Source organism: Protopterus annectens, chromosome 14.part0, assembly GCF_019279795.1.
Source record: "Protopterus annectens isolate FY-2018-M chromosome 14.part0, PAN1.0, whole genome shotgun sequence".
NCBI lineage: Eukaryota > Metazoa > Chordata > Ceratodontiformes > Protopteridae > Protopterus > Protopterus annectens.
The window spans coordinates 172964515-172977014 of record NC_056748.1 but is presented as its reverse complement, the minus strand read 5'-3'; the positions used below and the strand labels follow the sequence as shown (position 1 = coordinate 172977014).

The following is a 12500-nucleotide window of genomic DNA, read 5'->3' as shown; positions in this document are numbered from 1 at the left end:
AACATTATTGGTTCTTATTCATTACATACAGCTTTCTATAGGCTATTCAACAAAAGTTAGTATACCATTGGTTGTTTTATTCTGTTTAAGTAGTAATTTAGTTAATGAGAATGACATCATGACTAATTTAAATTATTTCTTTGAGCACTCTATTTATACTGAATGTATTAAACAAGTAGTATGAGTTCTGAAGAATTCCTGTCAGCATTAAAGGAATGAAAGCGCTAAACCACAGTCCGGTCTCTGCGTTTTATTTTTTATGTTAGTAGTTTTTAATAGTTTTTATTGGAGCAAAAAGTTTTTATTTATAATGTACAATAATTACTTTGGTTGCTTTTAGTTTTTAGGTTTTCTTTTTGATAAGTTACAAAATACCGTCCGAAAATGGAGGAGATGCCGATGACTGGTCCAGGCTCAAGTAGCCAAATTGCTCACGAAAACCATAGGATGCCACAGGAATTTAATGCTTTAATTAATGAGTACAATGATACTATGCAGAGAGCGAGAAGCATCTTAGGGAGATGCCAAACACTGCATAACAACATGAGAGGGTTCTCTCCAAGCCTTTTTTCAGGAACAAGTAACACAGATTTGCAACGCCCTGAAGAGGGAAGCAACACAGGAAATTTACCAGGTGACGAACGCACAGACACCTCAGTACTACAACCAACCAATAAATCGGTAGATGATGCTATATTAATACAAGTAGCACAAGCTGCTAGCGAAAATGAGGGAAGAGCACGGCGTATACAGGACATTTCCGATGAAGAAACACCTTCAACGCCAGCAGGAATTAGAGCTACTAATGTACCAATTCACAATGATGAAGTACAACCAACACCAGCAATAATAAGAGACACAAATGTACCAACTTCCGTAAATCAAACACATGGCAGTAATGACATTCTTGGTCACGGTCAAGCAACTGCCCAGCAGCACATAACCCCAAATGGAAATTTTATTCTATAGTTTCTCAGATCCAACGAGGCCAACAACCCCTTTTTACAAAATAATAGTGCACAAGCACATCGGGTACAAGAGGAAAATATACAGCAGGTAAACCGCAATAATTTACATTGTAAGAATCTTATATTTGATCTTGAACGGATGTTGGTACTATACAAAAATGTGGAATATGACAATTTGTTTTTATTATCATACGTCCATTACAATATTGTTCCACAAGGTCTGCGGGCTTATAAATTTCCAACGGGCACTACAAGAAATTCTCCGCTATTTGCAGATCTAGTTAAGATTTACAATGACACAGGGATAGTGGCTCTCAAAAGACTGATACTGCATAACCAAGGCAGGTTAACCAGCATTAAAAGGGACATTGAACAGTTACATTTGAACATTCTTAATCACCCGGATTGTGAAACTTTTAGGCATTTACTGGATAGTGTGTCTCCTAAAATAACAAGGCATGTAGCCACGTTGATACATAGGAAGAGACAAAAGCTACAAAGAGATCTGCAACAGTATCAAAACCACTCTGCATATAGACTTAATTATGAAAGATTTCCTCGCACAGGGACATATGTGAACCAACAGGCTCAACAGGTGCAGAGACAAGCTACACCACCACCACCCCCCCCTCCACCAGGACACCACAGAGGTCAACATTCTACAATTAATGATCAACTACCACCCCCTCTGATGTTGCTGAATCCCCAGCATATAGCTGTGAATAATGTACACTCCCCGCCCACAGGATTAAGACCTCAGAATTTCTCACCTAACCTGAATGCGGATAATATGCAAGAGTCTTTTTTATTACCACAGCCACTGGTCAACCCAGACATAGTGGCAACAACACCAGCAGGTGTGAGGCGGGGGGAGAGGCAGGAGAGGGGGTTGGAGAGGGAACCAGAACAGATTCAACTTCGGGGTACGGACAATGATGACGAGGAGCACGACGAGAACAGCTTACTAAGGACAAGGGAACACTTTCTTTCAAATGCAGTTTTTAACCTAACTAACAAAAATTTGTCAGAAGAACAAATACAGCTTCTTAATAGAGGATTTACATTCATTCCAACACAAAGAGCAAAAATCACAGACACACTGTTGGAATTAAGGCTTTATTTACGGAAACTGAATCTAAAAATATTTTTTGATAACAGACAGGAAAATATGCCTGCAACAAACACCACAAGTTTAGATGATACCATGAACAGTACTAGTAGTCTACAAACACAAACCCTTAGACATGCCAGCCTATTTAACCCACTAATGAACACTACACTTGCCACCTTTCAAAAGGTATGTGAGTTTGAGCTAAGACATTTAAGTCAACCCAGCAACAATAAATGGTATAACATCACAGCAGCTGAGCAACAGGCCCTTAAAGAATTGTGTCAAGACAAAAATGTGAGACTAATGAAAGCTGATAAAGGGACAGGTTTAGTTCTAATAGACACAACGGAGTATGTCTCGAAGATAGATAATATGTTATTGGATAACGCCTTTTACAAAAAAACAAACATTAATGAAGTCAATAAACATTTCTCCAAAGTGGATAAGCTGCTGAAAATGCTAGAAAGGGAACAACAGATTTCACTGGAAGAATACATGTTCCTTTCTGTCAGCAATCCATGCCTAGGTAAGATGTTTGGCATACCCAAAATCCATAAAAATGCTGTAAACCCTCCCTTTAGATTAATTATTTCGAATAAGCGAACCAAGACTGAGAACATTTCTGAATACCTAGACAGTATTTTTAACCCTATAGTGCAAGCAACAAAGTTCTACATTAAGGACTCTTGGGACTTTTTAAATGAACTACACAAGTGCACGAAAGATTTATCCAACTGTATTTTGGTAACGCTAGACATAGTAGCGTTATACACAAATATTCCACATCTAGAAGGTCTCCAGGCTATCGAGTTATTTCTTAATAAACACGTAGGACTAGAAACACAAAGAATAGAAATGCTGATAGCCCTCACCACTGTTGTGTTAAAGTACAGTTTTGTACCTACCATAAATGTAGATGTTCGAAGATCCACATTGCTGCAGTCCTAACACTTGGGTAGTCCGCTGTCCCAGTCGGCCCGAATACCAAAGTATAAGGCTGACGTCGGTCAAGGCGCATTAGTCTGACGTCAGGACGTCAGGGTACAAATGCGCATGCCCGACGTCATATCCTCAGTCTTTTCTTGCCCCAGATGTCAGAAGACCCTAAAAAGATAAGGCCAAAACCCAAAAAACAACAACACACCAAAAAACACCTGTACCAAAAATACACACAATATATACAAATGTACAACCCCACCCACACAACCACCCCTAAACACAGAGGGGAAGGAGGGAGGGTAAATTGGACTGCAGCAATGTGGATCTTCGAACATCTACATTTATGGTAGGTACAAAACTGTACTATGTTGAAAAAAAAAAATTGTAGCATGCTACAGGCCACCCTCTCAAACTCAGGAACCCCACACAGCCTTCCTGAAGACACTGGAGGGTATAAATGTATCTCCAAACACCATCATATTGGGTGACTTCAACTACCCGAATATAGACTGGGAACATTACTCAAGCCCTAACTTTCTAGCCCAACGGTTCCTGGAGTTCATAAATTCAAATGCCATGGAACAGCTAGTCACTGTTCCCACGAGAGGAGAAAATATACTAGATCTCATTGTCACAAACATGGGGACAAAATGCTCCACACCGGAAGTATATCCCTCATTGGTGAGATCTGATCATAAACTAATCTCACTGGAAATCCACATCCCGCCCCCACCCCAAACAAAAAGACCATAGTGAAGAACTTCTAAAGCAAACTTCACACTACTCAAGACTGGTGTGGTATCCTTCAAGGCCCCTGAGTCAGGGAAACCACAACCAAGCTGCGGAAGCCCTTACAAATGCCTTCTATGAACACCTCCAGGACTGCATGGATCAGGCAATCCCAAATAAAACCAAGACTCTTTCCACAAAGGGCAAACGTCCAGTCTGGTGGACCCCAGCCATTAACAAACTTTACAATAAGAGGAGAAAGCTATTACATGATAGAACAAAATCCATAAAAGGGAAGTCACCCCTGATCATTATTAGTAAAAAAATACGAGCACTCATAAAATCAACTAAGGCCAATTTTGAGAGAAAACTGCCATGGATTCAAAGGACAATCATAAGGCCTTTTTCAGCTATGTTAGGAACCTGGGTGGAAACTCACAGATATGCTCAGAATTAGTTCCAAAATGATACAAAAATCACTGAACCCACAGACATTGCCAACATACTGGCAGACAGGTTCAGTGCAAACTTCACCCCTCTCTAAAGGAGAGATAACTATCCCAGCCGAGTGTAGCCCGGACATCTCAAATGCGCAGGTGAAAGCTGCTCTCTAAAGCTAAAACACAGCATCAATGGGACGGATGGTGTCCCGGCTGTGTGCTACACGAGCTAAATGAGGAATTAAACCCGCACATAAGGCAGCTGTTTAATCTCAGCCTTACCACAGGATACGTGCCCAAGGAGTGGCGTACGGCAACTGTGGTCCCACTCCACAAAGGTGGCGCCTCTACGGCCCCTGGTAATTACTGCCCCATAAGCTTAACAAGTCTAGTCTGCAAAGCTATGGAGAGGATCATAATGGAGCTCATAAACAAAGATATACGGGACTTGCAGACATTGGACCCGACCCAGTTTGGCTTTGTCAAGGGAAGATCATGCCTTTTGAACTTGGTCGACTTCTTCGAAATAGTCACCAAGGCCATTGATGAGGGAAAGGCAGTCCATACAGCCTACCTTGACCTTGCAAAGGCTTTACACAATACCCCACTCGGGTATTGTAGAAAAACTTACCAGCTTAAATGTAAACCCATATGTCACAAGATGGGTTGCAAACTGGCTTAAGGACAGAACCCACAGGGTTAGAGTTGCTGGCGCTGTGTCAGACTCCAAGCGGTCACAAGTGGTGTCCCACAGGGCTCGGTCCTTGGCCCCTATTGTTTGGCATCTACTTCTCAGAAGTACAGGCCAACATGGGAGGACTTTGGCTGACAAAGTTTGCAGATGACTGCAAACTGGGCCATAGTGGAAAGTGCATCGACACTGATATCCTTCAGAAGGGACTCACGGAAACAGATAGCTGGTGCCAGAGCCATGGCCTGAAGTTAAACGCCAAAAATGTATAGTCATACCCTTCGGGAAAAACAAGGTAACCCCAAGCTACCATATAGGTGGCAATCCACTAAGCACAGAAGAGGTTATCAGGGACCTGGGGACCCAGGTTGACAGTGGCCTTTCTTTTGACACTCACATTGCTAAAGTGGTTAGAAAGACCTTCTACATTGCCCACCTGATCATGAAGGGATTCACATCCAGATCTAGTGAGGTCATTGTTCCCTGTACTCTTCACTTATCAGACCAATGATCGAAAGTACAATGCCCCATTCGGGATGTATCTCACCCGACATCTGCAGCAATTGGAGAGACCCCAAAAGTTCCTCACCAAAAGGATAAAGGACTCCAAAATCTGTCATATGCTGCCAGATTGAAGAAACTCCAGCTCTATTCAGTCGCATACCGCCTGCTCAGAGGTGACATGTGCCTGACATACAAGGCCATGTCCAACCCGAATTAATGGACATGCTCCACCTCAAAAATCCAAATCCACCAAAACCACTAGAGCAAGCGACTTAAACCTTAGCACGGATATAAATAGGACGTGCTGGAGGGATAGATTTATCACTCAGAGACTCCCTATGCTGTGGAATAAAATCCCGGTCCATGTGAGGCAGAGCTCCTCGCTGACTCTGTTCAAGAGAAATCTAGACCTGTGGATGGGAGATCGTAGGTTTACCCCGGGAATCATCTCTGGGTCACTGCTGGACAGAGGCACAACAAACTAATGGGCACAGTATTTTTTCATATAAGGGGTGGCGTAAGCCACAATAATTTGGGCTAGGCTTATAAATGCCTTAGGGCAGATAGCCTAGTATAAACCTATGAACCTATGAACCTATGTTCTTCATCTCACATTGCTGCAGTCCTAACACTTGGGTAGAATCCCAAAGCAGAGGTAAGGGAGGATGGCAAATCATAAGGAAGCAGGAGCTGCCAACATGCCCTGCAAAATAGCCGTGGCAAAACCAGCCCTAGATTTAGAGTAGAGAGGAAGGTGGTAATGCCTAGAGAAAGTATGCACTGAACTCCAAGTAGCTGCCTCCAAAATATCCTTAGTTGCCACCCCCCTTAGAAATGCTGTTGAAGTGGCAGTAGCCCTAGTGGAATGAGGCCTAATCCCAGCTGGAATCTCCTTGCCATGATGGGAATAACAGAAAGCAATGCAAAACCCAATCCACTTAGAAATAGTTTGTTTTGACACAGGCTTGCCCTGAGAACTCAAAGCAAAAGAAACAAACAACTGCTGAGACTGCCTAAAATCCTTAGTCCTGCTTAAATAATAACGCAACTGCCTGTGTACATCTAAAGTGTGCAAAATCTTTTCCCCTTATTTTGGGGATTTGCATAAAAAGTAGGCAAATGAATAGTTTGGTTTAAAGCCACACTAGAAACCACTTTAGGCATAAAGGAGGGATTAGTACGTAAAGATACCCTATCCTTATGGAAAATCAAGAAAGGCTCAACCGCCATAAGGGCCTGCAATTCAGAAACCCTTCTTGCAGAAGTAATGGCCAACAAAAAAGCAGTCTTCCATGACAAGTATTTCAATTCAGCAGTAGCTGCAGGCTCAAAAGGTTGTAGAGTGAGTTTCTCCAACACAAAATTGAGGTCCCAAGCAGGAGTAGGAGCTCTTCGTGGGGGTCTTATATTCTTTGCCCCTCTAAGAAATTGCTTGAACAAAGGATGAGAAAACAATGGTTGGTCACAATCATAGTGAGCTGAAATTGCTGCAGCATGAATCTTAATGGAAGAGAAAGACAAACCTTTGTCCAATAACTCAGTAAGATATTGAAGAGCCACACTCAAATTAGGCACAGAAACATCCAAATCCTTTGCTGCACTCCAAAATAAAAATCTCTTCCATTTTTCTGCGTACACTTTCCTTGTACTAGGTCTTCTGGCTTCCATAATCACATTCAAAACTTGTTGAGGAAGTTGAGACCTGCTGCGGTTCAAAACAGAATATGCCAGGCTGCTAGATGAAGAGAGTGAAGCTTGACATTGAGTAGATGACCGTCCTTCTGAGACAACAGGTGTGGAATCAAAGGTAAAGGCCATGGAGGCTTCCTTACCAGACTCCTCAGTAATGGGTACCAGTGCTGCCGAGGCCAATCTGGAGCTATTAAAATCATCCTTGGTTTGTCCTGTCTGACCTTTTGGAGTACCGTTGGGAGGAGAGGCAGAGGTGGAAAGGCATACACATGAAGATTTTTCCAACTGAAAGAAAGAGCATCCACTTTCCAAGCTGTGTGATGAAACCTTTTCGTGCAAAACTTTGGCAGCTGGTGGTTTAGTGGAGAAGCGAACAGAACTATGTCTGGAGTTCCCCATGACACTGTCAATAGTCGAAATACATGAAGATCCAATTTCCACTCGTGGGGATCCATGATTTGCCTGCTCAACACATCTGCTAAGGAGTTCTGTGCTCCCGGCAGAAACCTTGCCTGAAGATTTAGATGCAAACTGAGAGCAGTCTCCCACAAAATCATTGCTTGCCTGCATAGAGGATAAGAATGTGTTCCCCCTTGCTTGTTGATGTACCACATGACAGTTGTGTTGTCTGTTAGAATCAACACCTGCCCTGGAAGAAGTAAATCCTTGAAAGCCCTTAAGGCAAACTGGACTGCTAACATCTCCTTCAAGTTGATATGTAGATGTTGTAGTCTGGCAGGCCACTTGTCTTGTATCCACTTTCCATTCAGATGAGCTCCCCAAGCTTTGTCTGAGGCATCTGTCGTTAGAATCTAACTCGCCTCTGGCCGGGTCACAGAGAGTCCCTTGTTTAGGTGACATTCCTGAGCCCACCACAAAAATTCCTTTTGAATGCAAGGTATTATTTGAATGACAGTGTCCAGATCCTGGCAGTGCTGTGTCCATACATTTTTGAGATACCATTGCAGCTTCCTCATATGCAGTTTGGCATTGGGAAGCACCAGAATACAAGATGCCATGAACCCTAAGGCTTGAAGGACTGTCCTTGCAGTCAGCCCGGACTGATGAGATAGTTGACGGAAGTAAAGGGAAAGATTCTTTTGTTTGTCCGGGGTTAAAAAGGCCATCTGGGTTGCTGTATTCAGTCTCACACCCAGAAAGCACATGTCTTGAGAGGGTACTAGACTGGACTTTATTTCGTTCACAGAATACCCCAGGCATCTTAGCACTGCTATCACATATTCCAAATGATGAAGAAGCTCTTCCTTCTCTTGAGCCAGAATCAGGCAGTCGTCCAAATAAGGATAGATTTGTATTCCTTTTAGCCTGAAGAAAGCTATCACTGAAGCCAGAACTTTTGTGAATACTCTGGGCGCAGTAGATAAGCCAAAGGGCAATGCAGAGAACTGATAATGGGAATTCCCAGCTCGAAAACGCAGATACTTCCTGCAACTTAGTCTGATAGGAACATGAAGGTAAGCCTCCTTGAGATCCAAAGTTACCATCCAGTGATCTTTGCCCAGCAGAGGTAAAAGCTGTTGCAACGTCAACATTTTGAACTTGGGAATGTCCAGATAAGTGTTGAGGATAGATAAATCCAAAATTGGTCTCCACGTGTTCCCCTTTTTTGGTACTACGAACAGGCGAGAATAAAATCCTAGGCCCCTTTCTGGCACAGGAACCGGCTGAATGGCCCCTATTTGGAGTAACAGAGAAATTTGCTTGTGAGACTCTTTTCTTTGTTGAGGAGGAATGTCTGGCATGCCTTTGAAAGGAGGCAAGGTATGGAAATAAAACCTGTAACCGTGGTGAATGATATCCAATACCCATCTGTCTTGGGTAATTAAACTCCAATTTTCTTTGAAAAGTGCCAACCTTCCTCCCAAAGGTGCTGCCAGACGAGAAGGCTCTGGCAGCTGAAAAGGCAGGTCATTGGGTCTGTTTACGAAAGGACTGACCCCTGCCCTCACCAGAAGACTGAGCAGGTGAACTCCCTGTTCTAGGCCTAACAGAACCTTGAGCTCTGCCCCTACCACGTCTAGACCTACCCCTAGACTGGGAATCATAAGAAGGATATGTCCACCCCTTGGTAGGCCAATTTCTACTAAACTTCGGAGGCTGAACCTGCAAAAAATCTTTAACAGTCTGCATAGACTTAGCCTTGTCCTCCATTTTCTTTAAAACTGCTTCCACAGGCGAACCAAACAACACATCAGATTGTAAAGGAGCATCCAAAATCCTTGTCTTAACATGCTCAGCTAAATTCTGATCCCTCAGCCAGGCGTGCCTGCGAAGAACAGAACCAGTGGCAGCCACCCTAGAAGAGGCCTGTACAGCATCAAAACCACATTGCAAGGAATGATTACCCACCTGTTCAGAAACATGAACTAAATCTTGCAACTCTTTGCACTCAATACCTTCCGCCAGAGCATCTACCTTAGACTTTAATTGTGAAAGGAGATAATTTTGGTATTTCAACATGTGAAACTGGCAATTCAAAGCCCTCATGGCTAAAGTGGAAGAAGTATACACTTTCTTTCCCCATCTATCCAAAGCCCTTGCCTCTTTATCTGGAGGAACAGGATTTTTAACAACAGAAGCCTTAACACCTTTAGGCCCCTGAGAAACAGTTTCTGGGTCTGCCCTAGGACTCTTAAAAAGATACTTATGAGCTTCAGGCACCCTATAATACCTATCCGGTTTAACTGGAGCAGGAGGCAAAGAATCAGGGTTCAGAGAAGCCTCTGCAAAAACATCTTCCACCACATCCAGAACAGGAGGTATAGCTAAAGGCCTATGCTGGGGTAGAAACAAAAATTCCCTAAGCCTTTTCCTGGAATCAGAGAAATCCTGACCTTCCCATTTTAAAATGCTCCCTCATGGAATGAAGAGCCTCTGAAAAAGAAAAATCCTCAGGAGGAGAAGCAGAAGGAGTAGAGTCATCTACATCAGAATCAGAATAAGGAGAATACTCCTGCACGTCTTCAGCCGAAGACTCAAAAGCATCCGAACCTTGCTCAAAACTCCCAAGCTCAGGTTCCACCCTAGGCCTCTTATCAGGAGGGGGCATAGAACCTCTAATCATTGTAATCAAATCTTCTGCCATTTTAAGCATATGCTTCTTAGGCACAGACCCTGAAGAACTAGGAGTAACACCTGTAGCAAAACCTGGCCTGCCCCTGGGAGAAGCCATGGAAACAGAAGGGGAGGGCCTAACCACCTTAGGAAGGGAAGGGAGAACAGCTACCTGAGAAGCCCCTTCAGCCTGGCCTACCTCCTGAGAGGATACATCTTGTAATAATAAAGTCTCTCCCTGGGACTCCAAAGAAACTTCTGGCTGAACCTCCGGCTCCACCGAGCCCTCTAAAGAACCGGCGTCCGAGACGGACGGTTCTTCCAACCTAGGCTTTGCTGCTTTGTCCTTGCGCTTTTTAGACGAAGCGGGCGTCGGAGCATCCGACGGCATTTTATAATTACACCGCTTCCCAAAACCTAACCTGGCACAATCTAATCTTCTCTTTATAGTGCGTTTGTTAAATCTAGCACAAGAGCGACATCCAACAACGTCGTGCTCAGGCCCTAAACAAGGTATACACAAAGTATGGTAATCCCTATGAGGTATCTGTTTCCCACAAGAAATACAGTTAGTCACTTTTTCTGACATCCGGTTAAATACTGAGGCAAGAAAAAAACAAAATATTCCCCAACGGGGTACTTAGCCAACTTTGATTCGGTCTGAAACTCCGACTTCGGAAAATTTCAGAACGCCAACCTGCACTTGCAACGCTGCTTCTGCATCGGCAAAAAAGACTGAGGATATGACGTCGGTCATGCGCATTTGTACCCTGACGTCAGACTAATGCGCCTTGACCGACGTCAGCCTTATACTTTGGTATTCGGGCCGACTGGGACAGCGGACTACCCAAGTGTTAGGACTGCAGCAATGTGAGATGAAGAACATCAAACAATTTCTTTCATTTTCATAACCAGATTTACCAACAGATTAAAGGTGTTGCTATGGGGTCAAAAATGGCCCCAGCGTTTGCGAATTTAGTACTAAGTACATGGGAAGCTGAAACACTTATTAATCTACCCCAGTTTAACAAAGTGCACCTTTACAAACGCTATATAGATGATATTTTTTTTCTGTGGGAAGGACCAAGAAGTGAGCTGGATGCCTTTTTACAAGAACTGTCTAACAGCTTACCTTACTTAGATTTTGTGACCTCAGGCTGCGGAGATAGAATTACCTTTTTGGATACTGAAATATCCATTACCAATGACAATCATACATTCAACTCGAATGTGTACCGAAAAGATACATACAGAAATAATTTCCTGGATTTCCGAAGCCAACACCCATTTTTTATGAAACGTAATGTTTTACGAGGACAATTCATTCGCTTGTCCAGAATCATATCAAATGACAACACCTTCTTGCAAGAATGTAGATTTTTATCGTGTTTGTTTGAAAAGAAGCATTACCCAGCACAGTTAATTTACGAAGTTTTCACTGAGGTAGCAGCACAAAGGCATAGCAGGCATAAACCAATCATTTTACATGGCTTCATTTCCAATAACACACAAAGCACCTCGGAAGTAACAGACAGATGCTGTAGCTATCCACTTCCCATCAGCAGGGATATGCGTTCCATACGGCATATCCTAGAGAAAAACTGGAACATTATAGGAGCTAACATGAACCTTAGCAACATATTAGGACAGCATCCTAAATTTTCATATAAGCGTACCACGACGCTTAAAATGTCCTTTGAAAAAGACAAGCCTTACTTCTACTTGGAACCACCCCAAACAAATGATGAACCGAGGCATTTACACCTGTGGGCAATGCATAATATGCCCACACATGCGAACAGGGAATGAATACACTTTCAGACATTGTAAACTGACAGTCAAATTCTACAAACATTTTGACTGTCACTCGACGTTCGTAGTATATGCCGCTATTTGCAACTCCTGCACAGCATTTTATGTGGGTAAAACAATCAGAAGATTGTCAGACAGAGTGAAGGAGCATTTGTCAGCTATAAGACATTCAGACTGCAGTAATGCACTGGGAAAACATAGCATGCTATGTAATAATTTTACAGGTTTTAAGTTTATTATTTTAGAGCAAGTGGGACAATTTTTTGGTGATTGTGAAACATTATTGGAGCTAAAAGAACTTAGATGGCAATTACTGCTGAACTCAGAAACATTTCCAGGTCTGAATGACTCTTTAAATTTAAAATGTGCTTTACGCTGGGCAAACAAATGATTCATCTGAATGGTGGAAGTAGTAGTCACTGTGAATATTAATGAGAATGACATCATGACTAATTTAAATTATTTCTGTGAGCACTCTATTTATACTGAATGTATTAAACAAGTTGTATGAGTTCTGAAGAAGTTCCTGACAGCATTAA

General features: G+C 42.8%; 1 protein-coding gene across 1 annotated transcript in view; it reads right to left on the bottom strand.

Moving 5' to 3' along the window:
- DCLRE1A (DNA cross-link repair 1A) overlaps window positions 1-12500 on the bottom strand; it is a 1235225-nt gene that overhangs the window by 268809 nt on the left and 953916 nt on the right. The window lies entirely within an intron of this gene.